The sequence below is a fragment of the Onychomys torridus genome, chromosome 8 (genome assembly GCF_903995425.1).
Source record: "Onychomys torridus chromosome 8, mOncTor1.1, whole genome shotgun sequence".
Taxonomy (NCBI): domain Eukaryota; kingdom Metazoa; phylum Chordata; class Mammalia; order Rodentia; family Cricetidae; genus Onychomys; species Onychomys torridus.
In genome coordinates, this window is record NC_050450.1 from 45,505,992 (window position 1) to 45,527,493 (window position 21,502).

Consider the following 21,502-nt stretch of genomic DNA (forward strand, 5'->3'; position numbering starts at 1 on the left):
GTCGGGGGCATTTAAAGTGAGCACTATAATTTACACGGCCCTCCTGGTTATGCTTTCTTCTTCTTCAGAGGGATCAGTGTGTCCTGGTGTACATATGTTTCTGATGTTGGCAGTCATTAAAAAGGAAGTATCAAAATAAACTGAGCCTTGATAAGAATTCATAAATCTCAAAGTCTTAAGATTTCAAAACAAACAATGGGGTCTGGAGAGACCACCCAGTGGTTGATTAGCAGCTGGATCCTGCTGCCCCTGTGGATGACCTGATATCAGACAGCTCCCCAGAACCTGTAACTCCAGCTCCTGAGGACCCAACACCTTCTTCTGGCATCAGTGAGAACTGCATGCAAATGCACAAACCCACAGAGGGACACATATAAACACATAACTGAAAATTAAACTCTTTTGAAAAATAAAAAGCCACAAACTACAGTTTAATCCCACTGGCATCCTTAAATATTAATAACATATTGACAATGACATTTTAAATACTTTATCTTAAAATATCTAATTTTGGCTCTTTGCTTTCATATTTTCTAGCTGTCCTGTGTTTTTAATGTACCAAATTTCTAGTCCAGCAGAATGCAAACATAATTTTAAAGTGTGCACAAATTTGAGATGCATGCTCAATCATATCGACTGAGTGAGGATCTGGTCAAGGAAGCTTAGTGGCCTGTGGTCTGAAGGCTCACAGCTGAGGGACTAGAAACCACTCTCAGCCTGCCAGACTCTGAACAGCTCAGCCTCAGATGCCAAGTTCTGGTCATGGCAGCAGGCAGATAAGAACCACTAAGCTGTGTGGTTTCCCTGAGGGTCACCCTGAAGCTGTATCTCCAGCCAAGCAGGCCACCAATTCATTGAAAGCTTCACAGAGTTTGGAACTGTGTGCCAACCCGGAACCAACCATTTTAACCATCTCCTTCAAAATCTTCAAAATGTTCCCCTTGGTCAACGATTACAGTCTGGAGGCCTTTTTTCATTTTCCACCATGTTTCTCTTACCAAGTAAAGAACATGTCTTATCCTTACATCAAAGGCCTGGATTACATCAAACCAAGGGTAGCAAAGGCCGCTGTTACAATAAGACACATCTATGTTTATTAATGTGATTCAGATTATGTATGTTCTCTCTATTATAAAAGACAAAAGTATAGGCAGAGGACATGTACAAAGTCTGTGAAACAGCTCCTTGCAACAGAGAGAGGGGGGGGGAGGGAGCACCTGTTTATCTTCGAATGATAGCATCAACATCATTTTTCTCTTTATTGCTCACCCACGTTTTCTTCCTTTACACACTTGTGTCTATGAGAGGGGAGCTGTGTTTGGGTTTTGCTTGTCTGTTCATTTGTTTGTTTAGCTTTTGAAGTGCTGGGGACTCAACTGAAGACTTGACTCCTGCTAGGCAAGGACTTTAGCACAGAGTCACAACACATGATTTTTTCTTTTTTGCATGAGACAAAGTCTCAATAAGTTACTCAGGCTGGCCTTGAACTCACAACCCTCATGACTCAGCCCCACCCACCCCCAAGTATCTGGGATTACCAACATATGCCATCATGCCCAGCAGAGGAGAGTTTTTAACAGAACTAATCCAAAGACATGCTTCCACTGAGCAAACAGGGACTTACAATGGGAGCGATTGTAGTGGTTCTTACCTCTACTAGAAGATGGTAGATTGTTGAAATAAAACAAAATAAACTTTTGGTCCATCCAGGCAGCACAGCAATTTTCCAAAACATCACACCTAAAACTATCTCTTCTCCTCTCAGAACCTCCCAAGTCTGTTCTGCCCACACTGCCTCATAGTGCCTGGAGTCATCTCTGTAGCATCTGGACCTTCCGGGCTGCCTGCACCTTTCAGATCTGTGTCGCTCAGTTTCCAGCTTCCTCTTGTATTCCTGCTGTCTTGCACCACAGCCCACCACTCCCTCCATGCCTTTGCATTGCCTTTAGACCCTCTGCTGGTTCTTTGACACCCAGGTCAAATGTTCTGTGCTAAGAAAGCATCACTCTTCATGCGTCAAATTCCCTCGGTCCCCACAGATCATCTTTCATTTTTCTTTTGTAACCTGCTTCCTCAGAGAACAGAAAATCCTTTCAGCTGTCAATTAACTTCAGGAGGAACTCTGGTACACTGGCAGTGCCCAACAGCTACTCTCTGCCTTAAGGAAAAGAAAGGGGGCTTTATACAAAACAGGCAAGGGTTGCAGAGATGGATCAGTGGATAAAGCACTTGCCACACAAGTGTGAGAACCAAATTCAGATCCCCTGAACCCATGTAAAAGCTAGGTGGGGTGGTATGTACTTGTATCCCAACTATAGAGAGACAGTTGGGTCCTTAGGCTTTCTGGCCAGCCACACTACCCAAGTCGGTGAGCTCCAGGTTCAATAGGAGACATTGCCTCCAAAAATAAAATGGAGAGGAATTAAGGAAGACAGCTGATGGTGCCCTTTTGCTTCCTATGCGTGTGCATACACCTGCACACTCAGGCACACGCAAATCTGATCAGGACTTCGAGACATTGGATCCTTTCATAAAGTTTAGACAGATGCCTCGCTGGGAGCTTTCCATGGTCCTGAAGCTGTTGAACGCAACTCTATTCCTTTCTGTTCATTCATTGAGTAGAAACTTATAATGTGTTTATGTGATAGGGCAGTTCCAGGCTCCAGACTGGAAACAGTGGCTAACAAGACAGAAAATAGATCTGGTGTTTGTTCATAAATTATACTCTGTTTATGAGCAAAAACATGAAGCAAAGAAAACACACACACACACACACACACACACACACACACACACTCTTTGGGGGTTCAAAGTCAGATAAGGCTATGTAGTAAGACACTGTTAGTGGAGATGGAAAGAGAAGATGGTAAAAAGGGAGGGGGAGGGGGAAGAAGCAAAAAGATAAGAGGAGATGAAGGGACTGGCTTACTTCAAGATGCTCCCCTCTGGACCCTGTATTAGGCACAGACCACACCCAAACACTAGTTTCCAAGCACAAACAAAACACAAAGAGATCCTTTATTAAGCAAAGCAAAGAGACAAGGTGGCTGAATCTGAATGGGGCAGAGGCAGCAGCAAATACCTTGGCAAGTGTTAATTTTAAAAGAGAAAAGGGGGAGGTCTGTGTTAGAATGATCTAGGCTATGTTGGTATGTTTTGGTTGGATATTTTAATTAGTTTAGTCAAAATAATGAATTTTGACTCATGGACCTTGGTGGTTTGATAGTTGGACCTCGGTAATAAGTCTCAGGAATGAGTCAGTAGCCAAATAAGGGAATAGACCTTGGTGGCTACCTTTAGGAATGTAACCTAACAGTTTAGCAAAGGGGAGAAGGGTAAAAGACATATATGCTCAGCCTGTGTTTGCCACCTTCCAGCCCACTAGAGCCCTTGAGGGAGAAAGGAAGGAAGGAAGAAGAATGAAAGAAGAGATTAAGGGAAGGGAGAAGGGAAGGGGATAAAGGAAGTTGGGAAGGAAAGACAATATACCATATCCCAGCAAAGGCTATGCAGAGAGTTATAATAAGGTAGTATGACAGATAAAACATAGCTACTTTGATGCCCAGCAGTTGGGAGGCAGAGGTGGGCAGATCTCTGTGAGTTCGAGACCAGCCTGATCTACAGGGCAAGTTCCAGGACAGCCAGGACTACACAGAGAAACTCTGTCTCAAGGAAAAAAGAAAAGTAGCTACTTTGAATTGGGTAGCAAAGGAAGACCTCTTTTGAGAAAGTAATGTGGAATGTAAGGTCTTAGAAACAAGAACTCCCCCAACCAATCCAAGAACCTCTAGACAGATAAAGCACCCTGGTGAGCCTGGTCCGCTTAAGAGACAGAACCAGGGCAACACCAACATAGTGTGTTTTGCTGAGGGATCGAGGGAGAGGAGACACAAAGGCTGTCTATTAGATTGCTAAGGGGAGGAAATGTTGATGTTACTAATAAGAACGTCCCAGGCGGGACCTGCTAATGGATAAGTGTTCTTAGCTGCTACTGTTCTGACCTTGAACTTCACTCCTGGGGAGGTGCCAACTTTATGATTTCTGGTCTTCAGCTATAAAACCAAACTACATAAAACCTGTAACAGACAGGAAGTAGAAGCTCAGTATAAACCTACTGGATAAATGAACAGAAGAGTGAAGAAGAGACTTGGAATCTATACAGCTGTACCTCTAAGCGTAGAGTGGAGTGTGCCAGGAGCCACTGATAAAATTCACTGGCTTCTGTGGAGTGTTTTTCTCGGATGCCCAAGTGAGGTAGGAATACTGCAGCAGCCAAGCTCCTGGAAACAAGTGCTGACATAGCACTGCTGAGCTTTCTTGAACACTACAGTGGTCTACAATCTTCCCATCAAGCCTTCCTCCCCTCTCCCATTCACCAGGAGCCTGAGTTACAGGCTAATAGATCTCCCACTCCAATTTTTCTTTCTCTCTCCCTCTAATACAAAGCCTTACATTTATTTCTTGGAGCATCCAGACTAATAGAGAAGACGCTGAGCTAGCAAAGCCTCTTGCTGCTACGGCTTTACATACTTCTTCCCAGTGCAAGCATTAAGCTACATGGAAGCCAGTGGATGGACACATATAGCTGCTACTAAAGCAAAGGGCATGTGAAGGAGAAATTGAGGGAAGATCCTGGAAAAGCCTTTCCCAATTCCTCCTGTTTCTTACCATATAGGACCGCCTCATAGCCCTAGTTTAAAGCCCCTGTATGTCTATTTTGGTGCCTCTAGAAGTTGGGTTTTTCATAGCTATCATTTCCATAATTTAGTCTTTGGTCATGCAGCAATTCCTCATATCCTTTGAACTAGAATTGTATGGAAGAGGAAATAGTGATGTGGATTATAAAATATTTCTGCAGTGTGTGCACCCCAATGTGCATGTGCATGTAACACACACATACACACACATACACACACAAATATATAAATTAGACAGGGTCTTGTGCATCCCAGGCTGGCCTGGAACTCTTCGTGTAACTAAGAATGGTCTTGGACTTCTACTCCTCCTGCCTCTACCTGAGTACTGAGTTCATGGCCACGCCCACTTTATGTAGTGCTGGGAACTGGACCCAGGCCCTACTTCATGGCAGGTGATCACTCTATTGGTTGAGCAGCATCCTCAGTTCTCACAAATCCTTAATAAGAACTTATTCTACCATGTCTGTATAAATTAAATGGTGTGTGCTTTCCCCATGAGAGAACGATCATTGGTGAACTTAATCAGTTTCTTAGAAATTTACAAGACTACCAGGACCAGGTCCCTGGACATGGAAGACAAGTCTCTTCAGCCACATTGTGAAACCTGTCATAGTCAGAGCCGTGTTTTCTGCCTTTCCTGAATCCATACTGCCCTTTTCAGATGCAGCATCACTTTCAGATTGTGTGATGATTGTGGGGGCTAAGGCTATGGCATCTGCACAGTGATCTAAGGTGGGCCAGTCACAGCACAAAACCTCTGAGAGGCAGCACATAACCCAGCAGGGCCACCAAGCGCTACCTGAGATCACCGATAAACCTCTCAAGGGAAGGATGTTTTCCTGTCTTAGGTACTTTTCCTGTTTGTGTGATAAAATACCCTGAAAGGGGGCAGCTTAGAGAAAAGCACTTATTTTGGCTCACAGTTCAAGGGTACAATCCATCATGGTCTGGAAGGCATGGTGGGAGAATCCTGAGGCCATTGGTCATATCACATCCACAGTCAGGAAGCAGAGAGTGATGATCGATGGCTGTGTTAGTTAGGGTTACCATTGCTATGATGAAACAGCATGACCAAAAGCAACTGGGGAGGGAAAGGTTTGGCTTACACCTCCACATCACTGTCCATCATAGAATGAAGTGAGGACCCCTAGGAACCCAAACAGGGCAGGAACCTGGAGGCAGGAGCTGATGCAGAGGACACGAAGCAATGCTGCTTACTGGCTTGCTCCTTACGGCTTTCTCAGCCTGCTTTCTTATACCACCCAGGACCACCAGCCAGAGATGGCACCACCCACAATGGGATGAGCCCTCCCACGATAATCACTGACTAAGAAAATTGCCTACAAGCTTCCTATAGCTCATTCTTATAGAGAAATTTTCTCAATTTGGGTTCCCTTCTCTCCGATGACTCTAGATTGTGTAAATTTGGTATAAAACTAGCCACTACACTGGGGCTCAGCTTTCTCCTTTTTGTACTATGGGTGGAATGGTGCCACCCATAGTTAACCTAATCAAGATAGCTCCTGTTCCACCCCAGGCAACAACCATACCTGGAGGCCTATCTACCAAATGGTTCTAGATCTCATTGGAATTAATTATTACAAGTTGTTACGCTTGTAAACTGTACAACACAATGCTAGGTAATCCCTACCTGGGAATGAATGCTTGCAAGGAGAGACCTTGGAGGCACACCAGAAATGACATCTGAGTGCCTGAGTGCCCTGCCCGGTGCTGTTTTCCATACTTGGTGACCTAAGAACTGATAGCTCCCTTGAAAACATTTAGACAGCTCGGGCTTCGGTCAGCTGTAAAGAGTTTGAAAACAAATGATATTATACATATAGTGTTAGAATCCAAAGAAACTCAAAAAAGAAAAGGAAGTAACTACAGTCATTATTATTATTCAGGTCAAGAATTTCATGAGGGACCAGGCATGTTGGCATATACCTGTAGTCCTAGCACTTGGGAGGCAGAGGCACCTCATCTGAGGCCAGCCTGAGCTACATGAGATCCTCTCTTAGAAAAACAAAAGGGACTTCACATGGCTGTATGAAAACCAAGGGCCTTGCCATTTTTTATAGCCCCACCCCCTGTCCCTCCCAAGGAGCAGAGAACAGAACTAAAAAGAGAAAAAGGACTCAAAAGCATTTTCCTTTCAACTTCAAAGAGTCAGTTGGATGGTTGTCTCTGGGCATGCTAAGAGCTACACCAGAAAGAAGAAAACACGGGGTCTCTGATTCTGTAAGCCTTAGTCTATGGGGCGCTGGGCAGTGGAGGGGGGTTAATGCTAACATGGAGATGAAAGGTAGGAATAGAGGCATCTCCAGGGAAAGGAAAGACAGATCAATGCTGGAAAAGTCAGAATGGCCAAGTACATTTCATCCCTGTTCTCTGTCCCCTCCATTTTTCTCCAGACCACTTTTCATCGAGCACATAAGATATTTGTTTGTTTATTTGTTTAATACCTGCCTCCCCCAAGAATATGGGTTATATGTAAGTAGTGGTAATGTCTATTTTCTTTATTATTGTGGCCCCAACTTCTAGGATCAGCTGGTGTATAATGAATGGATGCTAATAAAGAGTAACTCCATGTTTCAGAGGTATTCGTGATGTTATATTCAAAAATATATACCATCATATTATACATAACCAGAACAGTTCAAGATTACAGAAGTATCTATAGATTGCAATGCTCCACTTTTTTTGGGTTGTTTGTTTTGTTTTGTTTTTCAAGTCAGGGTTTCTCTGTAGCTTTGGATCCTGTCCTGAAACTCACTCTGTAGACCAGGTTGGCTTCAAACTCAGAGATCCAGCTGACTCTGCCTCCTGAGTGCTGGGATTAAAGGCGTGCACCACCACCACCACCACCACCACCACCACCACCACCACCACCACCACCCCACCCCTGCTCAATGTTCCACTATTTAACTAGAGTTTTGTAATTATATAAATAACAGAAATGTGTGCTACAAATCATTTATTCATTTACCATGCTAACTGGAAGTGGATGACTGAATCACAAAACATGAAGGTCTTATCTTTGTAGATAAAATACCTCACTAGAAACAAATAGACACAGGGATATGCCTCATATACTAACCACCAGCCACATGTGACCACTGAGCACTGAGAGGTGGAAAATCTGAAATTAAGATATTTTAGCAATATAAAACACAGATAAACACACACAGGGGCAGAGGGGGGAGGAAGAAGGGAGGGAGACACACACACACACAGAGACACACTTGACTTTCATGTGTAATTGTATGTGTGTATGTGTATACACTTGTGCATGTGAGGACCAGAGGCTGACATCAGATGAATTCCACTATTGTCCTCTGTCTCCTCTTTTTAGATAGGTTCTGTCAGTGAACCCAAAGCTCACAGACTGGCTGGGCTAACTGTCTGTTACTCTCTGGACACCTTCCTGTCTCCATCCCCTCAACATTAGGGTTAGAGATGTGTGCAGCTAAACTGTGGATCTGAACTCAGGTCTTTATGCTTGTGACCTTTACCCACAGAGCTGTCTCCCCACCCCAACTTCAGTCCTGGTACAAAAAAAAGAAAGAAAGAAAATATGATTGCATTAATATTTTTGCTTTGATTACATTTTTAAACTTCTGATATATTAGGTTAAATAAACTTAGTTTCAATTAATTTCTCCTGTCCACTTTTCTGTTCTTGAACATGGGTAATTTAAAAACTGTAGCATGAATTTTTCATTCACACCAACTACTTCTATTGGACCAATCATGACAGAGTGCTGGATTTGCAAACTCCAGCCTGAAAGAATGCTAGACACCTGTCATCCATTCTGGGCTCAGCCTGATCATCCCAAGAAACACCAAGAATCAATATTATAACCAAATCCACAGTGTTCTTCTCTTGAGCCAACTGTTTGGGTCCTTCAAAAAATGATGCATTTAAATATATATATAAACATATTATATTTATCCTTTGAGAATTTCACAGACATGTACAATGTGTTTCAATCATGTATACCCCTCCAACTCACACCTTCAACTCCTCCCAGGTCTTCCCACTGTTTCTTCCTCATAACTTCATGTCCTCCATTTTTTTAACCCACTGAGGTCAGTTTGTGCTGCCTGTATACACATGGGTATGGATCCATCCACTGGGGCATGAGCAACATACCGGGGCCACACCAAAAAAAAATTGACCCTCTCCCCCAAAAGCTGTCCATAGATGCTAACTTTGTACAGATCTTGTGAATGTTTTTTGCCAAGAATTTCCAGGCATGTGACCCCTGGCAAAGCAAGTACCGCAAAGGACTCTGGCCACATGAATTTTCTGACTCTGTTCATTTTTATGCCAGAGACGGGTGGACCTGTCTTCGCTTATGAAGCACGAATATTAAATCAGCATCATTGGAAAAAATGAGCCTCCTGGATCCCGGCTCCCCACCACTCAGGGTTCATAACATACTCCCTTCCGGGGACTTTTCTCTAGTTTTTTCATCAATTTCGAATGTTTTCCCATCTGATCACATTAACAGAGCTTCTTGAATTAGAACTTAATGACTTTTGGTGTCTATTTATTTCACTTTACATCACCCAAAGCAAGATCAAATCAGGTTTGCCTTCCCCTCCTCCCCACCCCAGCAACAGACCCTCTAATTCTTTGTTGCAATTTGAGCTCCCAGGAGACTGTAGTCAGAATGGATGGATGAGTCCACTGAGCCCCAGGAACATGACTACATCATTCAGCCAGGTTCCCAAAACAAACCACTCTGACTTCCCACTTCCTGCCTTCTCGAACCAAGTCCAATACAACTGGCTGGACTTGTTTGCAGAAAGACCATCAGATTGTGTTCTCAGACCTGGTCCTCAGGAATTACTTGGAGCTGTTGACACTGCCCATCTGACCCCATATCACAGCCATGGATGGGAATTCCTTTGGGTGGGGCCCAAAACCTGTATTTCATCAAGCTTGCTATTTACACACATCCTGGAGTTTGAGAACCGGAGAGAATGAAACCAAACGTGTGGAAGGGAGTATGTCTGGAGATGATGGAGAGGCTGGTGGGAAGGCAAGCCTTGGACTTCCCAGAAGATGCTGTCACTATAATACTTGAGCCGGACCCCCACCTCCTCTTTCTTGTATGAATCTCCCACCTCTAATATTTTTTAGGACACATGGTAGGACATCCAGGTGGCACTGTGTCCCCATGTGTCTTCTTCACCAAAGGCATTGAAGCACTGTGCCATTATTTATGGACAATGGTTGAGGCAGGAGCTATGAGTTCTTTGTTCAAAGGAATGGCCCAGGCTGAGGAGATGGCACAGATGGTAAAGTACTTGCCTCAAAAGCATGAAGACCTGGGTTCGATCCCCAGAACCCAAGCAAAAACCCAGGCACAATGGTGTGTGCATCCCAACAAAGGCAAGATGAGAGTCAGAGACAGGCAGACCCTGGGAACTAGGCCAGCTAGCCTGGTCTACTTGGTTCTGGTCTAGGCCACAAGAGATGCTTCTCAGACAGAAAGTGGAAGGTGGACCTGATGGTCATACCTGAGTTAAAGACTCCACAGACTGACTAGACCTCCCAAAATTATCTTGGATGATCCTTGTTCCCTTCATAGGCATTTCTCACTTACCTCTTTGTCTAAACTACACCCTTTCACTGCCAAGGAAAGTCTTTAGGATGTATTCATTAGCTACACTATTAGCAAACCACCAGCCTCCATCAACCCAGAAGCTAATAATGTCATCAGATAAAAATCTCAAACCTATAATAGAGATTCCCTGATTTTGCTTTTCCTTGCCTATCTGTGTTCCAACCAATGTGTTTCATTTAAGACTGTGTTTCATTTTCTGAGTATCAAAGTTTGTGGAGCCTTTTCCATGGTGGAATGTGTCATTTGGGGCAACCTGAATCTGTGCTCCCAGGCCATGGTCACTCATATTTGGCTCAGAATAAACTCTCCTGTGTTCCCTGTACAGACAGAAGGAAACAGTGGCTGTGGCTAAGAATGTGGAAACATGGAAGTTTTAATTCTGAAACACTGGTTACCTATGCACTGTCTCCCTCTTAACATTGGAGAGACAACAACCACACACCCTGTGAGATTATCCCTCTCTTAATGTGTCTCCAGTTACTGCAAAGAATGAGAAGCCAAGGTTCACAGCTCGAAAGAAGGAGACTCAGAAGCTAATGCTGTCTTTCTTGTTCAAACCAAAGCACTGAGAACCAGTAGAGATGACAACCTAGTCCAAATATCCACAGACTCCAGACTGCTGGCTCACTGTATCATTTCCAGCCCCAGAGCAGAAGACTTCCTCCATTCATGGAGCAGTCACCTGGATGGGGTTCCCTCCTACCCACTCCAGTGAGCACATTGGTTCTAGCCAGCCTCTCCTTCAGCAGCTGAACACTCGCCTTGAGGAAGGTGAATTTCACTGTCACCAATTCAAATGTCGATTTACTGTATAAAGAGATTTCCTTCCTCCAGACACTGGTCTAGAGATGAGAGGGAGAGCCTCACATTGAAGAAGTGTGAAGAGTGGAATAATGACCAAAAGTTGGACCAAAAACTTGACTGCCAGGCTATGGTGATAGCCAGTAATTACAGCTCTTACCTTGCAAGTGTGAGGGCCTGCACTAGATTCACCAAACACAAGGGGTGGAAACACGGCGGCCCTGTGACCTGCTGGACAGGCAGCAGCAGCTAGTTCAGTGAGTTCCAGGCTAATGAGAGATATTTGTCCCAAAAGTCAATGTGCATGGTGACAGAGAAATGAAGTTGATGTTGAACTCTGGCCTTCACATGCACGTGCACACACTCATGCACCTTTACACATATGAACACACGCATACACAAACACACAAAGAACTGGACTACTTACAAAGAAAGAAAAAAGACAGCCTCAATCACGATAGTTCAGGAAAAAAAAAAAAAAAAAAACAGCAATCCAGACAACCGATGAAAAAGCCTTTCTCCTTTGCAGCCTTAAATGTAAATGGGCCTCAACCTACCAGCAAAGAGACATGGAATAGGCTGTCTGGATTCAGAAGTTAGATCCAATGGTCTGTTATCTCCAAGAAACATACTTCACAAAATGTCAAAAAAAAAATGGGATGGGTTGGGGGTTTAGCTCAGTGGTAGAGCGCTGGCCTAGCAAGCACAAGGCCTTGGGTTCAATCCTCAGCTCAAAAAAAAAAAAAAAAAAAAAAAAAGGGAGTGGTGGGGGGTGTTCTATCTAGTAAATGAAAGCCACAAACATGTTGTAGTACTTGCAAAATGCAAAGACAAAATAATCAGAGAAGTAAAGAAGACTACTACGTACCGGTAAGAGCAACAGCTCATCAAAGGGACATGACAATTATAAGTGTATCTATACCCTGCATCAGGGCTCCTGGTTTGATAAAACAACATATAGGCACTGGAGGCAGCCAGCAGGGGAGTCTGTAAATACCACAGCCAGTAGAGTGTCAATCACAAGAGCTAAGAAGGCAATTCAGTTCAACATGACTCAGTAGCTGGTGCTGGTTCAAACTTCAAGAGTCTGACCCACAGTAGTTTATTTTAGGCAAATGTAAGCAAAGTACAACTTGGTGAAAAAAATGTTTCCTGGTAATAATTAGCTCAACAAAGCTTAAGACATGAAATTACATTGAAATTCTTTGTAAAGTACATATGACATCTTCCATAAAAATATGTAAGTTCTGTAGATTCACTGAGAAAAACAATCCCTATAATAAGGATCTAAGGGGGAACCTGGTGTGGTCCTGGCCACACAGATAGCGCAAATGTTACCAGGTTATTAATCACCTCCGCTTCCAGCCTTCTGGGTGGAAAACAGTTTATAAATATCTCCCTTTGAAGAGAGACCTTGCATGTTTAACATGCCTGGTTTCCCTAGTGCTTATCTGTGGGTGCAAAGGCTTCTGTGCCTCCAACAGGGCACAGAGTACAGACAGGTGATGTTACAATCATGTGGGTTATTCCAATACTCCACCCTCATCTTAAGATAGGTCACCCAAAGTACAAATCAACTAAAAACTTCAGTTAAAGTATGCCAAAACTCAAATGGGCCTAATAGACATCTACAGAATATTCTGTCCAACAAAAACAGAATACACACTCTTCTCACAAAACTGCCCCTAAGCAGTCCACATTCTAGGTCACAAAATATGTCTTGATGAATAAAGAAGCACCTAAATTATGTCATTATTTTATTGGATTATGGTGGAATAAAATTAGAAATCAATAGCGAAAAAATCACAGAAACTACACAAACGCATAGGGGTTGAACAATGAATTCTTGTTTGTTTGTTTGTTTGTTTGTTTGTTTGTTTGTTTGATGTTTGATTGTTTGAGACAGGGTCTCACTGTGTAGCTCTCACTGTCCTGGAACTCCCTATGTAGACCAGACTAACATCAAACTCACAGAGATCCACCTGCCTCTGCTGGGATTCAAGACTACGAGCCCCACCAAGCCCAGCCTTGAACAATGAATTCTCGAATTACCAGGTTGTCCTTGAAGAAATCATGGCAGTGAGTAAAATGGAATGAAAATGAGGGCAGAACTTTCCAGAACCTCTGGGAGGCAGCAAAGGCAGTTCTGAGAGGACAGGTTACAGCTGTGAGCACTTACACTAAAACAACCCGAGTATTCAAGTAATGACCAGTGGTGCAACCTCAAGTTTTAGAAAACAAGAAGCCAAACCCCAAAGCAGCAGACAGAAGGAAATGGCCAGGAGCAGAGCAGAGATGAGTTAGACTAAGGAACAACACACAGAAACCAGGAAACAAAAGGTGAGTGCCTTGACAAGATACACAAGGGCGACAAAGCCCTGGCCACACTAGCCAAAAGGAAGAGAGGGAAGACACCACTTGATGAAATTAGGAACGGATATATGAGTGTGATGACAAATCCCAGTGAAACCCAAATATTCTAAAACTCATAGTCAAATATAATGCAGGAAGAAATAGACCAATTCCTAGACAGGCATGACCTACCAAACTTATTTTTTTTTAATTTTTTTTATTATTGTGTTTTAATTTTATACATCAGCCATGGGTTCCCCTGTCCTCCCCCCTCCCGCCCCTACCCCCACCTTCCCCCTAGTCCCTCCCCTCCATTCCCTCCAGGACCAAGACACCCCAGGGGACTCATTTAAACCTGGTGGATTCAGTACAGGCAGGTCCAGTCCCCTCCTTCCAGGCTGAGCGTGTGTCCCTGTGTAAGCCCAAGGTTCCAAACAACCAGCTCATGCACCAAGGACAGGTCCCGGTCCCACAGCCTGGGAGCCTACCAAACAGATCAAGCTATTCAATTGTCTCACTTATCCAGAGGGCCTGATCCAGCTGGGGGCTCCACAGCCTTTGGTTCATAATTCATGTGCTTCCATTCGATTGGGTATTTGTCCCTGTGCTTTTTGCAATCTTGGATTCACAATTCACACTCTTGCAGTACCTCCTCCTTCTCGACAGTTGGACACCTGGAGCTCCACCTGGGGCCTGGCCAAGGATCTCTGCATCCACTTCCATCAGTTATTGGATGAGAGTTCCAAGATGACTGCTAGGGTGTTTAGTCATCTGATCACCAGACTAGGTCAGATCAGGCCCTCCCTCAACCACTGCCAGAGGATATATCATTGCGGATTTCTGGGGACCTCTCCAGCACTCTGCCTATTCCTGGTCTCGTGTGGTCTTCATTTATCATGGTCTGTTATTCCTCGTTCTCCCTTTCTGTTCTTGATCCAGCTGGGATCTCCTGCTTCCCTAAGCTTTCTTTCCCTCAAATCTTGCCCTTCATTACTCCCACTGTCGTCTAGGTTGTTCATGTAGATCTCATCCATTTCTCTGTCATTGGGTGATCCCTGGGTCTTTCCTAGGGTCCCATTTTCTAGGTAGCCTCCCTGGAGTTGTATAGCAGTCTAGTCATCTTTGTTTTACATCTAGTATCCTCCTATGAGTGAGTACATACCATGTTTGTCCTTCTGAGTCTGGGTTACCTCACTCAGGATGATTTTTTCTAGATCTATCCATTTGCCTGCAAACCTCATGATGTCATTGTTTTTCTCTGCTGAGTAGTACTCCATTGTGTATATGTACCATATTTTCTTTATCCATTCTTCAGTTGAAGGGCATCTAGGTTGTTTCCAGGTTCTGGCTATTACAAACAATGCTGATATGAACATAGCTGAGCAAATGCCCTTGTGGTATGATTGAGCATTCCTTGGGTATATCCCCAAGAGTGCTACAGCTGGGTCTTGGGGGAGATGGATTCCCAATTTTCTAAGGAAGTGCCATATTGATTTCCAAAGTGGCTGTACAAGCTTGCATTCCCACCAGCAGTGGAGGAGAGTTCCCCTTGCTCCACATCCTCTCCAGCATAAGCTGTCTTCTATGTTTTAGATCTTAGCCACTCTGACAGGTGGGTGTAAGGTGGTATGTCAAAATCGTTTTGATTTGCATTTCCCAGATAATTAGGGATGTTGAGCAATTCCTTAAATGTCTTTCAGCCATTTGAACTTCCTCTGTGGAGAATTCTCTGTTTAGTTCTATAGCCCATTTCTTAATTGGACTGTTGGGCATTTTGATGTCTAATTTCTTGAGTTCTTTATATATTCTGGATATCAGTCCTCTGTCAGATGTGGGGTTGGTGAAGACCTTTTCCCATTCTGTAGGCTGTCGCTTTGTCTTGTTGACCGTGTCCTTTGCTCTACAAAAGCTTCTCAGTTTCAACAGGTCCCATTTATTGACTGCTTCTATCAGTGTCTGTGCTACTGGTGTTATATTTAGAAAGTGATCTCCAGTGCCAATGCGTTCAAGAGTACTTCCTACTTTCTCTTCTATCAGGTTCAGAGTAACTGGATTTATGTTGAGGTCTTTGATCCACTTGGACTTAAGTTTTGTGCATGGTGACAGATATGGATCTATTTGCAGCCTTCTACACATCGACATCCAGTTATGCCGGCACCAATTGTTGAAGATGCTTTCTTTTTTCCATTGTACATATTTGGCTTCTTTGTCAAAAATTATATTTTCATAAGTGTGTGGGTTAATGTCAGGGTCTTCAATTCGATTCCATTGGTCCACATGTCGGTTTTTATGCCAGTACCAAACTGTTTTAATTACGGTAGCTCTATAGTAGAGCTTGAGGTCGGGGATCGTGATGCCTCCAGAGGTTGTTTTATTGTACAGGATTCTTTTGGCTATTCTGGGTTTTTTGTTTTTCCATATGAAGTTGAGTATTATTCTTTCCAGATCTGTGAAGAATTGTGTTGGTAATTTGATGGGAATGGCATTGAATCTGTAGATTGCTTTTGGTAAGATCGCCATTTTTACTATGTTAATCCTGCCTATCCATGAGCATGGGAGATCTTTCCATTTTCTGACATCTTCTTCAATTTCTTTTTTCAGAGACTTAAAGTTCTTGTCATGTCTTCACATGCTTAGTTAGAGTAACCCCAAGGTATTTTATATCATTTGTGGCTATTGTAAAGGGTGATGTATCTCTGATTTCCTTCTCAGCCTGTTTGTCTATTGTATATAGGAGGGCTACTCATTTTTTTTTTTTTGAGTCGATCTTGTATCCTGCTATGTTGCTGAAAGTTTTCATTATCTGTATCAGTTCCTTGGTTGAATTTTTGGGGTCACTCATGTATACTATCATGTCATCTGCAAATAGGGAGAGCTTGACTTCTTCCTTTCCAATTTGTATCCCCTTAATCACTTTGTGTTGTCTTATAGCTCTGGCTAGAACTTCAAGTACTATATTGAATAAGTATGGGGAGAGGGGACAGCCTTGTCTTGTTCCTGATATTAGTGGTATTGCTTTGAGTTTTTCTCCATTTAATTTGATGTTGGCTGTTGGCTTGCTGTAGATTGCCTTTATTATGTTTAGGTATGTTCCCTGTATTCCTCATTGCTCCAAGACCTTTATCATGAAGGGGTGTTGGATTTTGTCAAATGCCATTTCCGCATCTAGTGAGATGATCATGTGGTTTTTTTCTTTGAGTTTGTTTATATGGTGTATTACATTGACAGTCTTTCATATGTTGAACCACTCTTGCATCCCTGAGATGAAGCCTACTTGATCATGGTGGATAATTGTTTTTGTGTGTTCTTGGAGTCTGTTCGCCAGAATTTTATTGAGTATTTTTGCATCAATGTTCATGAGGGAGATCAGTCTGTAGTTCTCTTTCTTTGTTGCATCTTTGTTTGGTTTAGGAATCAGGGTAATTGTAGCCTCATAGAAGGAGTTTGGTAATATACCTTCTGCTTCTATTGTGTGGAACAATTTAAAGAGTATTGTTATTAAGTCTTCTTTGAAGATCTGGTAGAATTCTGCAGTGAAACCATCTGGTCCAGGGCTTTTTTTGGTTGGGAGACTTTTAATGACTGATTCTATTTCCTTAGGGGTTATTGGACTATTTAAATGGTTTATCTGGTCTTGATTTAACTTAGGTATGTGGTACCTATCCAGAAAATTATCCATTTCTTTTAGATTTTCCAGCTTTGTGGAGTAGAGGTTTTTGAAGTATGACCTGATGATTTTCTGGATTTCCTCATTGTCTGTTGTTATGTCCCCCTTCTCATTTCTGATTTTGTTAATTTGGATGCTCTCTCTCTCTGTCTTTTGGTTAGTTTGGATAAGGGCTTGTCTATCTTGATGATCTTCTCAAAGAACCAACTCTTTGTTTCATTAATCCTTTGTATTGTTCTCTTTATTTCTATTTTATTGATTTCAGCTCTCAATTTGATAATTTCCTGGCATTTGTTCCTCCTGGGAGACTTTGCTTCTTCCTGTTCAAGGGCTTTCAGGTGTGCTGTCAAGTCACTAGTGTGAGATTTCTCCAGCTTCTTTATGTGGGCATTCAGTGCTATGAATTTCCCTCTTAGCACTGCTTTCATAGTATCCCTAAGTTTGGGTATGTGGTGTATTCACTTTCATTGATCTCTAGGAAGTCTTTAATTTCTTTCTTTATTTATTCCTTAACTCATTGGTGATTCAGTTGAGCATTATTCAGTTTCCATGAGATTGTAGGATTTCTGTAGTTTTTTCTGTTGTTGAAATCTAACTTTAAACCATGGTGGTCTGATAGAACACAGGAGGTTATTCCAGTTGTTTTGTATCTGTTGAGATTTGCTTTGTGGCCAAGTATGTGGTCGATTTTAGAGAAGGTTCCATGGGGTGCTGAGAAGAAGGTATATTCTTTTTTGTTTGGGTGGAATGTTCTGTAGATATCGATTAAGTCCATTTGAGCCATAACATCAGTTAATTCCATTATGTCTCTGTTAAGTTTCAATTTGGCCCATCTGTCCAGAGGTGAAAGTGGGGTGTTGAAGTCTCCCACTATTAATGTGTGGAGTTTTATATGTGATTTAAGCTTTAGTAATGTTTCTTTTACGTATGTGGGTGCCCTTGTGTTTGGGGCATAAATGTTCAGAATTGAGACTTCATCTTGGTGTATCTTTCCTGTGATGACTATGTAATGTCCTTCATCATCTCTTTTGATTGATATTAGTTTGAAGTCTATTTTGCTGGATATTAGGATAGCTACACCAGCTTGCTTCTTAAGACCATTTGATTGGAAATTCTTTTCCCAGCCTTTTATTCTTAGGAGGTGTCTGTCTTTGAATTTGAGGTGTGTGTCTTGTATGCAGCAGGAAGATGGGTCCTGTTTTCGTATCCATTCTGTTAGTCTGTGTCTTTTTATAGGTGAATTAAGTCCATTGATATTAAGGGATATTAATGACCAGTGATTGTTCATTCCTGTTGTTATTTTTATTTTTTGGTGGTAGTGTGTGTGTACTTCTCTTCTTTGGGGTTCACTGCTGTGATGTTATCTATTGCTGGTGTTTTCATGGGTGTATCTGCCTTCCTTAGGTTGGAATTTCCTTCTAGTGCTTTCTGTAGGGCTGGGTTTGTGGATAAGTATTGTTTAAATCTGGTTTTGTCTTGGAAGGTCTTGTTCACTCCATCTATGATGATTGAAAGTTTTGCTGGGTATATTAGTCTAGGCTGGCATCCATGGTCTCTTAGTGTCTGCATTATATCTGTCCAGGTCCTTCTGGCTTTCAAAGTCTCCATTGAGAAATCGGATGTTATTCTGATGGGTTTGCCTTTATAAGTCACTTGGCCTTTTTCCTTTGCTGCCTTTAATATTCTTTCTTTATTCTGTACATTTAGTTGTTTAATTATTATGTGGCAAGGGGACTTTTTTGGGGTGTCTAGTCTGGTGTTCTATAGGCTTCTTGTATCTTCATAGGCATTTCCTTCTTTAAGTTAGGAAAGTTTTCTTCTATGATCTTTTAAATATATTTTCTGTGCCTTTGAGTTGGTATTCTTCTCCTTCCTCTATCCCTATTATTTGTAGGTTTGGTCTTTTCATGGTGTCCCAAATTTCTTGTACATTTTGGGTCATGACTTTGTTGGTTTTAGTGTTTTCTTTGACTGATGAATCTATTTCTTCTACCGTATCTTCAACACCAGAGATCCTCTCTTCCATCTCTTGCATTCTGTTGGTTATACTTGCCTCTGAAGTTCCTGTTTGTTTACTCAGATTTTCTATTTCCAGCATTCCTTCTGCTAGTGTATTCTTCATTTTTTCTATTTCCCTCTTCAGGTCTTGGACTGTCTCCCTTGCTTTTTCATGATTTTTTTTCCAAGGACTTATTGTTTCCTTCTGCTTTAATTGTCCTTTTCTCAAGTTTTTATAGCGTTCTTCCCATTTTTTGTTTGTCTGTTCCTCTACTTTATTTTTGATTTCTTCTATATAAGGCTCTAGCCTCTTCATGATGTTACTTATAAGGTTGTTTTCTTCTTCTTCCATTCTGTGATGTTCAGGTCTAGCTGTTGGAGAAGGGCTAGGTTCTGGTGATGCTGTATTGCTCTTTATTTTGTTGTATGTACTTCTGCCTTGACGTCTGCCCATCTCCTCTTGGGTTCATTCTTGGTCTTATCAGTGTACTTGGTTCAGAGAGAGCTGACAGATTTAGGGAGCCTCTCTCTGGTCCAGATGGGAGCGCTGGTCCAGATGAGAATGCTGGCCGGATAGGAGCTGGGGGGCTGGACTCTGAGTCTCGGGAAGTCCCTGGGGTCTCCTTATTTTGTCCAGATGGGAGCTCCTCTTACCCAGATGGGAGTTCCTCTGGTCTCTTGTCCAGATGGGAGTTCCTCTGGTCTCTGGTCCAGATGGGAGTTCCAGGGCAGGATGGAAGCTAGGGGCTGGTCTCTGATTCTCAGGAAGTGGCTGGGGTCTCCAGCAGATGGGTGTGGGGGCAGGGTGTGGAGACTGCAGGGTCTGTCTACAGTCTTGGAAAAGGGGAGCCTTCCCACAGGGCCCATTGATTGGCCAGAAACTGGGGCCAAGTTAGGCAGTTCCTCCTGGGATGGCCTGTGTCCAGCGGTGGGACCCAGGGGCAGTTGCCTCTCTGACTTTAACCCCAGGCACTCACCTCTTACTCCAGTCAGAATGACCAAGTTCAAGAACACAAAAGTGAAAACAAATGATGGAAACTCTGTGTTGATGGGATTGCAAATTGGAGGAGCCACTTGCCAGTTCCCCAGCTGGTCTTGTTTCCTCAGACTGGAAGCCTGTGTCCTCATCCAGAATGGATCTCAGCTGAACTGTGATGCTCCAAAGCCTAAAAACTTAACCAGTCAAATGCTTCTAGTTTCTGGTCTTCACACCTTATATAATCTTTCTCTTTCTGCCCCCACTCCCTGGGATTAAAGGCATTTGTCACAATGCTGGCTGTATCCTTGAACACACAGAGATCCGCCTGGCTCTGCCTCCCCAGTGCTGGGATTAAAGGCGTGCCCCACCACCCAACTTCTGCTCTGGTTTGCCGAGAAACGGGAGAAGGATGCAAGCAACTTTCAGGAGTCTTGCAGGGTAGACAGAGCCAAAGTTAATTTTTTAAAAAATGAACAACTTCAACAGACCTAAGAAAGGCAACATGCCTTAAAGGAAGGCCATGGCTGGACAGACTCATGTTGAGCTTTCCCAGATCTTTAAGAGAGCTAACACCAGTACTCCTTGCGGTATCCCACAAATTACTCTGATGTCAAAACCAAATCAGGACACAGCAGCAACAAAACAACCAAAGTAAGCTATGGGTCAGTGTCTCCTGGATGAATAAAGACACACCGCTCCAATCAAATTCAAATCATGTTCAGGAACACACTAAGATTAGGTGACAAAGGACCAAGCTAGTTTCATCACAGTGCAAGGTTGGTTCAACACACACAAACCAATAGATGAAACAAAACTCACAGGCATTATATAGTGATCACAAGAGAAAAGGCCGGTGATGAAATTCAATAGCTCTTCCTCATCACAGCCCTGGAAAATATAGGAAAAGACAGGGCTTTTTTGTTTCATGGATCTCTAAGGCATAGTAATTAGAACTTAAAATGTAACCTTGCCTCTCACACACCCCATCTATCCTCAGGCAGGTAGGGCTTACAGATTAGAGGCAGTCTTGTTTTATAGTTCTCTTAAGCACAGTAATTTTAAACTTTTAAACATAATGTTCACCATCACAAACATACTCCTTTGCACACTAGCATGTAGACAAATTTGAAAAAGAAACCCACTTATGAGTCAAAGAATGTTGCCAGAAATACTTTCACTTTGGTCTTAAGGGTAGGATTACAGATATGCATCGTACGTTTGGAGAAAACCCGCTCTTAAATTAACCAGAGTCAAGGGCACTGTCGAGCAGAGGTGGGGTCTCTTCTGGAGGTCCATGATCACTCTGGTCTCAAGGCTAGGCAAATGTGCACTTAAAAACGATTGCTATTTATCTGTAAAAGTGATTGCCT